This window comes from Pongo abelii, chromosome 15, assembly GCF_028885655.2.
Source record: "Pongo abelii isolate AG06213 chromosome 15, NHGRI_mPonAbe1-v2.0_pri, whole genome shotgun sequence".
Lineage (NCBI taxonomy): Eukaryota > Metazoa > Chordata > Mammalia > Primates > Hominidae > Pongo > Pongo abelii.
The window spans coordinates 32,307,556-32,321,928 of NC_072000.2; the positions used below are offsets into that span (position 1 = coordinate 32,307,556).

General features: G+C 34.3%; 1 long non-coding RNA gene across 1 annotated transcript in view; it reads right to left on the reverse strand.

Moving 5' to 3' along the window:
• Nucleotides 1–5,703: 5,703 nt before the first annotated feature.
• LOC129049733 (uncharacterized) overlaps nucleotides 5,704–14,373 on the reverse strand; it is a 37,967-nt gene continuing 29,297 nt past the window's right edge. The window contains exons 3-4 of the long non-coding RNA XR_008513020.2: nucleotides 6,418–6,572; nucleotides 5,704–6,267 (exon numbers count right to left, since the gene is read on the reverse strand). This is a non-coding gene — a long non-coding RNA (uncharacterized LOC129049733). The remainder of the gene's footprint in view (nucleotides 6,268–6,417; nucleotides 6,573–14,373) is intronic.

Sequence of the window (14,373 nt, forward strand, 5' to 3'; positions counted from 1 at the left end):
CCTAGAAGAGTGCCTGAGCAAATATTCAAAAACGGATTTTGATTGAATAAATAAATGCATCATATTTATTATCTGGGGATGAGGGACCATAATCTTTTTGCTACTTAGGGTACCTAGATAATCACAATCCAGGCCTGGCCACCAAAATACACTGTACTCCATTTCAAGGCTCAATTTTTAAAAAATCTGAAATGGTCTTCTTTTTTATTTACAAAACTAACATTTATGTAGGTGAAAAATAATTCCACTTTTCATGGACCTTACTCAATAGTATTTCCATCTTTGTTCTTTTACAAGTTAAGCATCAGGGCTTACAGAGACAGGAACCAGAAAGATGTGAAGTTGATAAAATGTGAAGTTGATATGTTCATTCCTGCCACATGGATTAAGCATAGTATGATTGTCTTTAAAGAAAAGAAATGTAAGTTACAAGGTGCTGAGGCAGTAAGGAATTGTGGGAAGAGGGGAGAGGGACAAAGAGGCAGGAGATTTTTAATCATAGGCTTTAATTTAAATCCAGAAATTTCTGCTGAGAATTCCTTTGATAATTGCTTTTAATTTCTCTATCATTTGTCTTTTATGTTTTTAGCTATGTTCATTATGGGTAAGATTTTAAATTTAAAGTAATTGTGCATACTGAATTCTCTATTGCTTCAATTTTCATTTCATTACATTCCTTTAATATTATAATGAACAAGGTATTCTGATGCATCCAGTTATTAAGGAACATTTGACTAGTCAAATACAACTTTAGAAACCTTAGGTTCTATTATTTTGGTGTTCTATTTTAATGCATTCTCATAGTTTTTTATTGTTTTTATTATACCAGTTTTCAGATCTAATTAACTCTGCCAACACAATAGCTTGTTAAAATGCTTTGAGACAGTAAACAGTAGAAATATATGCTGTATATATATACACAAATGGTTTGATTATTTTAAGTAAAGTGATTGGATGTTAATTGCTTGCAATGGGTAAATTCATTCAAAACAGTTAAGTCTTCTGTGTGTATTAAAAATCTACAAAATCAAAATAGGAATGTTGGAAGCTCCATATGATGCTACTCCATTCCTAAAAATATTTAACAACAAGCAAGGTATTTTATATTGTACTCAGAAGGATTGTAATCCAATTTCTAGTAAAAAAAAAAAAAAAAAATCAAGCCTTGTGGTGGGATTACACCTGTAATCCCAGCGCTTTCGGAGGCCAAGATGGAAAAATTGCTTGAGGCCAGGAGTTCAAGACTAGCCTGGGTAACATAGTAAGACCCCACCTCTACAATTTTTTTTTTTTAATAGCAATGCGTAGTGGCATGCACCTGTCGTCCCAGCTACTTGGGAGGTTAAGCGGGAGGATTGGTTGAGCCCAGAAGTTTGAGACTTCAGTGAGTTATGATCGTACCACTGCACTCCAGACTGGGCAACAGAGCAAGACTTCATCTAAAAGAAAATCAAAAAACAACAGAAAATCATGTTTTATTTCTAGATAATTTATTGATATTGGTTATCTACTGCATTAGGATATAAGTTCAGGCTAAATTTAAAATGGCTTATACAAGATAGACATAATTATGTAGGCTGATACACTAGGTCTTCTGTTTAAAAATTACCAGGTATCTCGGCTCCTTATTGTTGTTTCTTTCTACCAACCCTGAAGTGTCACACCTTTCCTTTGAAAGCATTAGCTGGAAGTTGTACACATTACTTTCACTTACATTCCCACGAACAGACCTTGATCATATGGCTACACCTAGTTCTAAGGGAGGCTGCCAAGTAGTCTATATGCAGAACAGCCATGGCCCAAATAAAGATTGTGAGAATAAGGAGCAATCTCTGCCACACGAAATGAATGCAATAAAAGCTCACAAATGTATAAAATTACATTCCATTTAAAAGTCCATTTCACAGCTATATAATTAAGAATTTAGAGCCTCTATGTTAAGGAGTCATAACTGAATTCCAAAAGGGAAGTAATAAATAGAGAACATTTGAATTTTTTTCAATATGACTTTGAATTTTTACAAAGTAATACAAGTTCAGTGGAGCCAAACTTTACTAGAACATGCTACATGCAAAATTTATCATTAAAAAACAGAGGTTTCACTTACTTACACGCTTTCCTGTGGTGGGCATTGATGATCACCCAGTATTCTTTCTTCCTTTTTTCTCTTCCCTTTCCTAAATAACTCCAACTTAATTCACCTATGCACATGAGAAGCCCCCCAGCCACACACACACACACACACACACACACACGGCAAACACAAAGCCATCTCACATGACAAAGAAACCAGCCTTTGTATAAACTGTTGTTGCAGGCAGCAGAGTAGAGAGGCTGAAAGAACTGGAATGCTCGATGACAAGGTTAAGCTGCTGAATCAACTCACCTTGATGCCATCTCTGGAAGATAATAAATTTTCAATCACTTGCTTCACAAACATCCTAACTGATATATACATATTCTAGATAACTTTTTTCATTACTTTCAGGAACACTGAACAATATGACTTCTAGAGTTCAGATAAGCTATATTTACAACTCTGAAATGCAAAATTTTCAAAAAACAATCAAAATTTCATGAAACAATCCCATATACATTTTGAATGAGTTTGGGTAAGACTAACGTGATACAGCTTAAGTTTAAGATTGAGCAAATCAAAATATTTTAATTTTTAAAATATAGGTTTCATTAAGAATTCACTAAAACCCACGTAATTCCTCATCTAATAATGTAAGAGTGTGACTCTCTGAAGTTCAATTGAGTACAAAATCAATGGCTGATGCTTGTTTTTCCAGCCCTAGGGACCTGTTCTCCTGCTAATATGTGTCTACTAACATATTTTTAAGACTTTTTTTTTTTTCGTTTTTGCAGCAGCAGCAGCAGCAGTAGCAGCAGGCTTATCTTTTCCATAAGAAGAATCCTGGAAGCTTATCTATTTTCACCAGGGCAGAAGTACTGCATTTTTCAAATGGAACTTCAAATGTTCTCACTTCGCAACAGAAATTATTCTTAAAAGGTCTTGAAATAGATAGATTCTATTGTAAACAAGCTGTTACTTCCCTTACTTAAAGAAGAAACCATTGTATACCATTTGACTGATTTTTTCAACTTTCTTCCTTTCATATCATTATTATTCTTGATTTGATTATAATTTATTATATTTTATATCACAAGATATAAAAATTGTCAGTGTTAAGTTTTTAAAAACAGTAAAAGGGAAAGATGTTTAAAACCTCTGAATAAAAAATGAAGTAATATTAATGTGATTCAATGTCAATTGCTTGAGTAAAACAGATGATCCACTCATTTATACACAAAATATATTTTGAGTTAAAATAATTCCAACAGAACAAAATAAGGCCTCCTAAAGGAATGTATAGAGACATGTATTGGCTACTTATAATTTCATGGAGTACATACAGAGGATTTCTCAACTCATGGCGATTCATCAAAAATGGGTTCCTACATATTAAATACTAAATGCAAAAAAGCATTGATACATTCTATTTAATAGCACAAAGGCTAGCAAATCATACAAATGATTAAAACAAAATAAAAATTTGATATTACAGCTTTTCATTTCACAAAGCATAGAGAAATAGAAACTGTGGATGATAAATGAGAAAATTATGCATCTTGTTTGAACATATGGAAAGGTTAACTTTTTCCTTATTAAACTTGTAAATAAATAAAGACTATTAATACATTTCAAATAAATTAGTAGTGTTTTCCAAAATCATCACAATAAGATACCAATAATAAGCAGTTGGTTAAAAGCATAAAACCAGAATGCCAGGGTTCAAACCTTGGCTCTACCATTTATTGACTGTGTGCCTTTAGTCAAATTAATGAACTTCTCTAGACCTCAGCTTCCTCACCTGCAAGATGGAATGATGATAATATTAGCAGACAGTTCATGGGGCTGTTACAAGGATTAAAGAATACATATAGGTAAATATGTAGGAAACTATATGTGCTCAAAAAATTATTAGTAACTTTATATGCGTAAATTTTTTTAATTCACTCTCTATATATAACAATGGTCAATTAAAAACATACTTCCATGTTTTTTGTTTCAACTTTTAACAGTCATACAAATATATAATGATAAATAATTCTTTTAGAATGACTGTTAAAAATAAAATTTAAAACTTCAGTCTGTTTTCTTACCTGTCTAAATGCTTATTTCTCCAGCTATAGGTTTTTAAAATAATGATTACACTAGTGATATTCACGAAGTATAAATGCAGTTCAACTAGGTGAAAATCTTTTTGAATACATTTATTAAATTTAATATATGTAAGCCAGTTACTTGGCCCTTCATAAAAAAATAATGCTTACTATTTTCAACCAGAATATGGGTCAGATTGTTTTTAGACAACTATTTCTCTTTGACTTAAATAAGCAGAGAATTCATTTGCATTTGTGACTTAATTACATTTATTCTGCTCCCAAAATTATAAGTGTTAACTTGCCACAGTATGTCCACACGAGATATTTTACAACCCATTTGGAAGTCAAATATTTTTTCACAATCTACAAATATTTACTGCATGCCAGTCAGATTTAGGACATCTCTTGGGCTCCAATCAAATTATCCAAAGAAGTCAGAACTGAAAGAACATCAGAACATGTTGGACAACTCTCTTCTTTCATAGGTGAAGAAATTGATGTACACAAAATGACTTAAATGCAGAGAAGAGCCAAGATTGCTGAATCTAGTCAGGGAGATAATGCAGATTTCAGGCAGATGCTTTGTGTTTTCAGGGTCCCTGTCTTTAAGTTATGGCCAAGTTACTAGAAAACTGGCTTCTCTGTAGAACAGTTAATAGATTTGATTTTAAAGGCATTGTTATGGCCTTTTATAAAGTTGTATTGAAACCTGCAGAAGGTCATGTCTTCAATTCCACTAAAGATACAGCACTATTAATAGACAAAAAAAGAAAATTGGTGATATCCATAGCCCTTTCTAAAGTTTGTGATGGAATCATTATGTTATCCTGATTAAAAAAAAAATTGCTCTCCTTTGGTCAATCTGCCCCAGCTATTATCTGAGAACATCTAATCAAAAAGTGCTGGGTGACATGTTCTAACAAGAAAAGATGCAGTTGTGAGTTATTAGCTGTTGGTTGACCCTTTATTTACAGTAAGGAAAAAAAACAAACTGCAGTAAGATATTCTTTGCAATAAGACATCCTTGAATTCAGGCATATTTCTTGGGCACTGGCAATTTTAAACTTTTAATCAATAAGGATATTTGTATAATCTATCTTCATTTTACTTTATGCTCATTGACAATTAGAGAACAATATTTTCATAAGAGCAAAGAAAAGACTTATTATTCTACCTAATGAATATATCTGTGTAGATGTCAAACCCTAGAATTCTATAGGAAATTTTACTTATTTTTTCTATCCCTTTTTTAATTAAAATTTCTGATTAATTGCCTTAATCTCCAATTCTCTTTGTTGATATAAATTCAACCACAGAATAAGTAGAAATTTAGGAGTACTGCAAATGAAGAGAATTTCCATGCCTCCTTGACTCCAATTTGACAAAATTTTTTTTTTATATTTCTTAAGATCTACTTATATCAATCCAATTATTAAAAATAACATGGACACTTAAATACAAATTTGGCAAAAAATTTATATTCAAATAATCTTAATATGAACACAATTATTTTGTTACTCTCTCTTCTTTTGCCACACTAGAAAGATAGTACACCATTCCCATCTCTCATAGAACATTTTAAAGATTAAGCTCTCTGGTGCAAAAAAAGAGATAAACAATATCTTTGGTGGTAATAATTCAGATTCTAGTTTTAATGAGTATCAATGTCAAATATGAAAAAAATAATAGAAGGAAGGTGGAGTTTAAGACAGGATGTGGAGTTCATTCCTCTGAACATGAAATAAGAGGGGTTTAAGGAGGACCCAGAGCAGTAGGAAACTTGCTGCTTATTCCTGACAGAATTCCCGAAGGAAAGACCCTGAAATTGAAGAGAAGAATGGCTGTGTGGTCCAACTGAGAAGGTTGGACTAAAGGCACAAATCAGCCAAACTGAGTTGATTGCTGGGTTGACCATTGTTCTTTGGCCTAAGAATAACATAGAAGCAGCAATAAGCTGATAGACCTGAAGGAGCCATTCTCACTGGTATTCAGTATTCATAGACGATTAATGGCTTGAAATTCTCCTACCTTCAAACTATGGCACAATCCTCATTGAGGCTCGGGAAGAAGTTTTGTTTCATCGTTCACTGGCTGCTGCAGGACAGAATATTACATGAATGTAGCCCATGTTAAAAGGAGGTAAATGCCACCCACGGGGTGAAAAAAAACTGTGTATGATTCAAGGTCTCTGAGAACAGACAACAGACACACACACCAGGTTCAAGAACTGCAGCATCTACTCACAGTAAGAGAGGAAAGAGTGCACTAAATCCATCCCTTTGTAATGCATCTGTCTCTCACGGCTAGCGGACTCACACCACAGCCCTCACGGGCATTGTGGCTTTATACACCCCACTTGGTGCTGCAGTGGAAGGACCTCGACCTCTCCTCTATGGCATCTGAAAAAAAATTGTGGGGAGAGGACATGTCTGAGGACTATTGAAACACCCACTTAAGCAGAACAAAGAACTACACATTGAATCCGAAACAGCAAAAGATATTCCCACGTAGGCCATAAGCCCAGTACTTCCTGTGTGGGCCCCTTTACCTACTGGTAAGGAAGGGTTCCATGCCCATTCTTATGTGGCCCGGTGGGAGTGAAAAGACAGCACACAGGAGAATGTCTTTCCCAATAAGCTTCAAAAAGCATAGCTGGATTATGCCATCATCAATTTAGCTCTTCTTCTGAATAAATCTGATGTCTCCTGCTGAAGTTGAAACCTAAACACATTCGGAGATAGCTGAAACCAATAATGAAATAGTTTCCCTATCTAGTGTTTTTATTCTGGTATTTGCTTTTATTCCTTCTTCTTTACAATCAGCTTCCCCAATTAAAATTTAAAATCCATTCTATTTTCCTAAATATCTTTAACCAGTGTCTGTTCAAAGTGCATGACTAACCTTTATTTAAATGTGATGACCATCTACTTCTATTTTACTTCTTTCACAAACTTCTCGACATCTTCACTGCTTCTACTTCCACTACTTTTACAGTCACTTTTACTTCTCACTACTTCTGCTTGACATTTTGAAATCTACTTTGGTTGATGTCGATGGAAACTAATATGTCAAAAAAGATGTATTTGTACAAAAAGGCCACGGATTATATATGCCCACATATCCTAAGAATGTTTTGCTTATTATCAGTGACTCTTTATAACTATCTCTTTTTCTCATTCTTCCTTCGTCATCCTGTTTCTGCTAACCTGTTGATTTTTAAAATGTGTGTAGACACACACACAGCTACACACCTACACACACACACACAGCTGTGTACCTAGACACACACATACACATACATCGAACCAGTTCGTCCATTTTGACTTAGTGATTTACTGGGACTATTTTTATAGAAAAAATATTCAAGACTAATCGTGAATCATAAGTGTCTCTAAACTTATAACATAGGTTCACAAGCTCACACAATTTTATAGCCAGTCTAAGCTAATTGCTTGATAGACTGAATTCAGAAAATAAATGGTTAAAATGCTGGTAGTTTAAAAATAGTTTTTGTTACTTTATTCTAGGCTATAATGATTATTTGGAGAGCCTACCTATGCTGGTGGCAGTTACTAGTTATCAATAATTAAGCCCCTTTGGGCTATAAGGGATTAACCACTTCTTAACTTCCTCTTAATCATTTATCTTAAACTCTTTTGCTCTACATTTCCTTTTAGAAAAAAAAAAGTTCTCTTTCTATCACAGAGCAATATTAATCACATAAGAATAGAAAATCTTCTCATTAAAGCTCTGAAGCTCATTAGAGAAGTTTAAGTTATTCTAACAGTTCTCTGATATTGTTGTATCCATGTAATGAAGGGCACTGACTTCCTTGCCAGTCAATTGTCTTGTAGGAGCTGACCTAAAAACTGAAGTACATGTTCTATGCTGTGCGGAGGATAGAGTTTTAGCTGATTTTATTAAAGCAATTAATTAAAAATCTATCTGCCAAAATACTATTCTTCTCTTAGTGCTATTACATTAGCACATACTTGTAAGCATGTTACAGATATGCTTCGTTTTAATACAACTGATGTGTATCTGAAAAGTCAGGGGATGGAACTCATCTGAAGTACAGAGATTTCAGACTAAAGGAAATCTATGTAAAATACTTTGTTAACTGAAGCATCCTGAGGTAAACAGCTATCACTTAATGCATGTTTTCTTGTAAAATCATTGTGGTAGCACAAAAATAATAATATTCTATAAAGCTGAAAGAATATCAGCAAGACAAAATCTAGAATGTCAGAAAGGAAAGGAAGAAAGCAAAAAGGCAGAAGAAAGAGGACACACAGACTTGGCAATGTAAGGATGGGGACAGGGGAAAGAGAGAAACTCACCTTCAGAAAGCAAGCCCACCTAAAACTGATCAGCAAGGAATTTTGGAAATCATCTGAAGCAATGGTGAGCAATGAGAGAAGCCATTTAAGAAAAGGAAAAAGACTCCTATATTATCTACAAAGTAGAATGTTTACAAATGAAAGATTTCCTCTCTTATGTAGTCCCTGAAGTAGAAAAGGTATTCATGAAGCTGAGTATCAATTTTAAAGTTGCAGGTCTCTCAAACTAAATAGTAAATAGTATAACAAATGTTGTTCATTTTTTACATTCCATGGGAACTGCTGGATTAAACAAGCTAAACAAGTATAATTTTCCACAAGCTTTTACTTTTCAGAGTTTAAGTATGATAGCATATATTGTGAATCTTCAACAGAAAGATAAACCATTTCCCAAATGTAAACCGCATAAATTTTTGCTAAAATTATTTCCAGGTATTAAAGATCAGAGTACCAAAAATTACAAACAAAAATTGTACTTAAATATAAATTAAAATGATATGAAGCATAATGACATTAGGACAGTGGAAATAATTCAGTACAACAGCCTGATTAAATTTAATTTAAAATTTCAAGATTTTGAGTACTAGTGGGACTGGACATAAATGGCTAGTGTAGAATAAAATGTCTTTCTTGACAATGCTATGGAGAGGAGACAAAAGGTGCTATGTGCCAATTAGAAAAAGCAATAGTCTTGATTACTTCACGGGTTTCGAAGCATTAAGAAACATGCAAACAAATTAAGTCTATAAGGCTATTTGATATCTTCAGATTAAAATTTATGGGAAGGTTATAGTCACAAGTTTCAATAAGCTAGAGCAAGAAAAATAATAGAAAAGGCTTAAATCCCAAGATGTGCCAAAATTTTGTAGTTTTCTTAGCATATCCCAAATATCAGGCACTTTATAAAATTTTCTACATTATTTATATTATTATTGCTTCATAAAACACAGTTCAGTATCATGATATATAAGCTACATTATGAAAGCCTTAAACTTTTCAATTACCTAGACCAGATCCTATTTTAATGAACATGTGCCAATGTGATTTGTGATGTTAAGCCAGACTTCTTGTTAAAAACCTAGGTTTTGACTTACACCAACAATGGATAGTGAATTAAAATAAGGAAATTTGATAAGGAGCTAAGGGGTTCAGTTTTGACTATGTTGGTCTGGAGGTGCCTCTAGGACATTAAGATGGCGATTTTCAGTAAGCAGTTGAATGTTCACATCTGAAATGCAAAAATAAGTTGGTCTAAAGTAAATATTTAGAATTCATTAAGAATTTATGGTAACTGAAACGAAGGAAGTAGTGAAGATCAGTCAGATGGCCTGTTCAGATGGGCAATATAGAGTGACATGAGAAGGCACTAAGACCAAAAAAAAGAAAAGAAAAAAAGAAAAAACCTGAAGAAGAAAAACTTATTATTTAATTCTTAGTCAGGGAAAGATAACAATTCTGGCTCACGCCTATAATCCCAGCACTATGGGAGGCCAAGGGGGGTGGATCACAAGGTCAGGAGATCGAGATCAGCCTGGACAACATGGTGAAGCCCCATCTCTACTAAAAATACAAAAATTAGGCAGACATGGTGGTGCATGCCTGTAGTCCCCAATACTCGGGAGACTGAGGCAGGAGAATTGCTTGAACCCGGGAGGCGGAGGTTGCAGTGAGCTGAGATCATGCCACTGCACTCCGGCCTGGTCAACAGAGCAAGAATCCATCTTGAAAAAAAAAAAGAAAGAAAAAAAGAAAAGAATTCTTTATAGAATAATGACTTAAAGCAGCCAGGCATAGTGCCGCGCACCTTTAGTCCCAGCTACTCAGCAGGCCGAGGGGGAGGATTGTTTGAGCCCAGGAGTTTGAGTCCAGCTTAGGCAACATAGCCAGACCCTATCTTTAAAAAAATGACTTAAAGCTTCTCTTATATGAAAGTGCAGCATATTATTGGCTTTCATTTCAAGTTCATTTTCTCAGTACTTGCAAATAACATACACACACATGACATACACAGACACACACAAATGCAGACTTTATAATTGTAGTTATGGTGTAATAATATCATAATAGCAATAACTTTTATAGAATACATAATATGTGCCCAGCACTGTGCTGTTTTATATACAGTAAATGATTTAATCTTCATAACAGCCTGTTCCAGTTATTTTTCACCATGTAATAAACTACTCCAAAACTTGGTGTCTTAAAACAACAACCATCATTTTATGGTTAATGAAAGTGGGTCAAGAAATTGAGTTGGGTTACAATGGGTGATACTAGTTCTACACATGAAGTCAGCGGAGATCACCAGATGCTATTCACCTGGTGGATGGGCTGTTATAAAGGATACCAGAAAGCTTAACACACGTGTCTCATGCCTTGCCTGGAATGGCCAAAAAGTTTAGCTCAGCTGGTAATGTTAACCAGAGAATCCACGCAAGGCTCTCCAGCATGAGATCCCATGTCTCATGAGTCTCAGAGTAGTCAAACTTCTTATATGATGGCCAAAGGTTCAGAATAGACAAATTTCTTATGTGGTGGCTAAAGGCTCCAACAGAAAGATTTTTAAGAGAAGCATTCAAAAAGAGATCAGCAAAAGCTTCAGAGCTTCATATGATCTAGCCTCAAAGATCTCACAATATCACTTCCATTATTGTTTATTGGTTAAGAGTGTCACAAATGCCAGCCCAGACTCAAAAGGATCACTATTAGACTCCATCTTTCAAAAGGAAGAGTAGCAAAGTATTTATAGCAATCTATATTCTACCATGGAGCTCTATTAGGTATATATGAATATTATCCCTTTTTATGGATAAGAAAACTGAGTCCACTGTGGTTAACAAATTGTCAAGATCTGTTAGTCAATAGCTAAACCAGTATTTAAAGATGGCAATTCTAACTCCAGTGCCTCAGCTCTAAACTGCTGTTTTAGAAATGCTTGATTGTCCAGCCTATTCAAGGAGCTATTTCATTTGTTAATCACTAAATTCAATGTAATTAGTAAAACTATAAAATCTTTGATAACTTGAAAGATATAAAGTAATTTCTTAAAAATATTAATGTATACAGAGCACTCACAGACTTAGCAGAAAATACAAGACTTACTAACACATAGCCCTCAAGAAGTTTATAATTTAGTGGATGGTATGAGAGGTATAAACAGTACAAAACAATTAAAACATAGTGTGATGCAAGTGCTGTAAAATAACTATACAAGGTCAGAGATGGAAAATATCCGTATTTGCTCTAATCTTTATAGAATGTGCTCTCTGCCATGACTATCCTCACAATTCACCACTCAGCCACACAAACCCTGCAAGGTTCAACCTCAAATGCCATATCCTACTGGAGGCATTCCTAAATTGCCAAACTGTGTACAAGTGCTCTATCCTTTATACCTCTATTGCACATCATTTACATTTATCTCAGGGTACTCTTTTACCACCTTATACACACTTGCCCTTGTCTAATCTCTCCTCTGTTCTCCAGCTCATTTGGCTTACCTTTGACTCTTGTTTAGCCTGTATCCTAAAGAAAAAGAATCAATAATTACTTACAAATTAAAATGACAAATGAATCTATTAAAGAGTTATTGGACATCCACTCAATAGTTATTTACTGTCTACTATACACAAGCACTAGAAAATAGCAACATTAATAAAATGACTAAGCATTTACAGAGTTGAAAATATAGTTATCTATTAGATCTAAATCTAAACATTAAATTTCAAGGATTCACAGCAGTAGAGTTACTGGTAGTCATGGTAATGTCTTAAATCAAATTTAAAGTATAAAAAAATGTACCTAACACATTTTTTTTTTTTTTTTTTGAGATGGAGTCTCACTCTGTCACCCAGGCTGGAGTGCAGTGGCGCGATCTTGGCTCACTGCAACTTCTGCCTCCTGGGTTGAAGCGATTCTCCTGCTTCAGCCTACCAAGTAGCTGGGACTATAGGTGCGCACCACCACGCCCAGCTAATTTTTGTATTTTTAGTAGAGACGGGGTTTCACCATGTTGGCCAGGATGGTCTCGATCTCCTGACCTCGTGATCCTCCCACCTCGGCCTCCCAAAGTGCTGGGTTTACAGAAGTGAGCCACCGCTCCCGGCCCCTAACACAAATTTTTAAACTTCATTCTTTACAACTTACAAGGACCTGAACATTCAAGTAATCTTACAAGCAGGGCCTATTTTTTGTCCAAATAGGGGTAAAGCTCTTCCCTCATCATACAGCCATGTTGTTTGCAATTTTTTAAAAGGTAGAACTGGTAAGTAGAAAACTAAGTAGTAGCTCAAGGGCTGAAAATGAATGATAACATTTGACTGCTAATAGCTTCAGAATATCAAGAGTAGATCAATATCCTTACTAACACATGTAACTTAAATCTTATTTTACTTATTGTTTGAATTTATCACCACTACATTTTTCATTAAAGTGCCATGAATGAAAAAAATATATTTCCATTAAAATGTTTAGCACAGATTTATAAAAATTAAATTTCACTATTTCCAATTCATGATGATTTTGTCGATGATGCTGTCCTTTATTTAAAGCAACAACAGTAATTTTCTGATTTGAAATAAAAACCAAAATATTCAGGGAATGATGTACATCTTTTGCACATAATACGTTTTTATAACGGTCATGATCAGCTCTATTTTTTCCTCTGTAAGTCAGGCAGAACTCAAAGTTCTCTCCTACAATGGAGAGAAAATTCACAAATTAAATTCATCTTTTAAACAAAAATCTTTTTGTGTTCATTTCCATGGTCAGTGGACCCTCTCACAGCCACCTCAAGGATTCTGCTAGCTCATTTTCAAAAAACTCAACAACAAATTCAGCTAGAACAAAATATAAAATGATTATAAAGTTTAAATGGTTAATTTTTTCACAGATAATTGGGTTTTAGCAAGGTAGAGCCTTAAGCCAAGATAAATAATTTCTAGTAGAGAAACTTAGACATCAGCTAGTAAGTGAGTATAGTAACAGGTGAAAACAGCCTTTCTGGATCTACTGGAGACTTGTGACATACAAAACCCAACATTACATCAAAACATAAGTGTGGTCCTAATAGAAAATTAGAAAATAATCACTATCCTACAAGAATGAACATTACTCTCTTCATTTTAAATATAGTATATCTAATATTAAATTGTAGTTGAAGAATTATTCATTAACAATAAAGGCAGCTTTGTTTAATTTCCCTAGTAAATTCCCTGTCAAAGTTATCTGTACGGGTTATTTCAAAAGAGGACACTTTATAAGCTATTTAGTAAACAAAGCTTTTTGAATCTAATTCAGGAAAAGGGGAGATTAAAATGTATTTCAATCTACTAAGAATGTATTTTTCCTTGCAGAATTAGAGGTAGAATCTGGCCCTTTTCCTTCTAAGTGAAACTGACTAGAAACAGATTCACAAGGCGTAGGTAAATCACAAGAGAGCTTTAATATTGGTCCTATTTTCCCGAGACCAAATAAGTTGAAGAAAATAAGAATGGAGAGACTCTTATCCAATAAAAGATTATTATTTTTCACAGTATAGGCAGGTGTAAAACACAGTCTACAGAAAAATAAGGGTGGTATTATTCCTCCAATTTAAGGGTCCTTTCAGAAACCGTATCAATCTTTATCCTTTTCACAAAGAAAAGACCGCACATCATCAGGAAACTTCAATAGGGTCAACAAACAGCACAAATCGTAAAGTGGAGAGTATTAGCTGTCTACCAAAAGATACTCTCCTTTTATTCCTGCATGCAAGACTAAATGGAATATTCCAGCCTCCTTTTCATAGTTCACTTCTTTTCTCCATGGAATTTAATGTGATAGGTGTCCGTTATGGACCTAAGTCTTAGGACCATGTGTA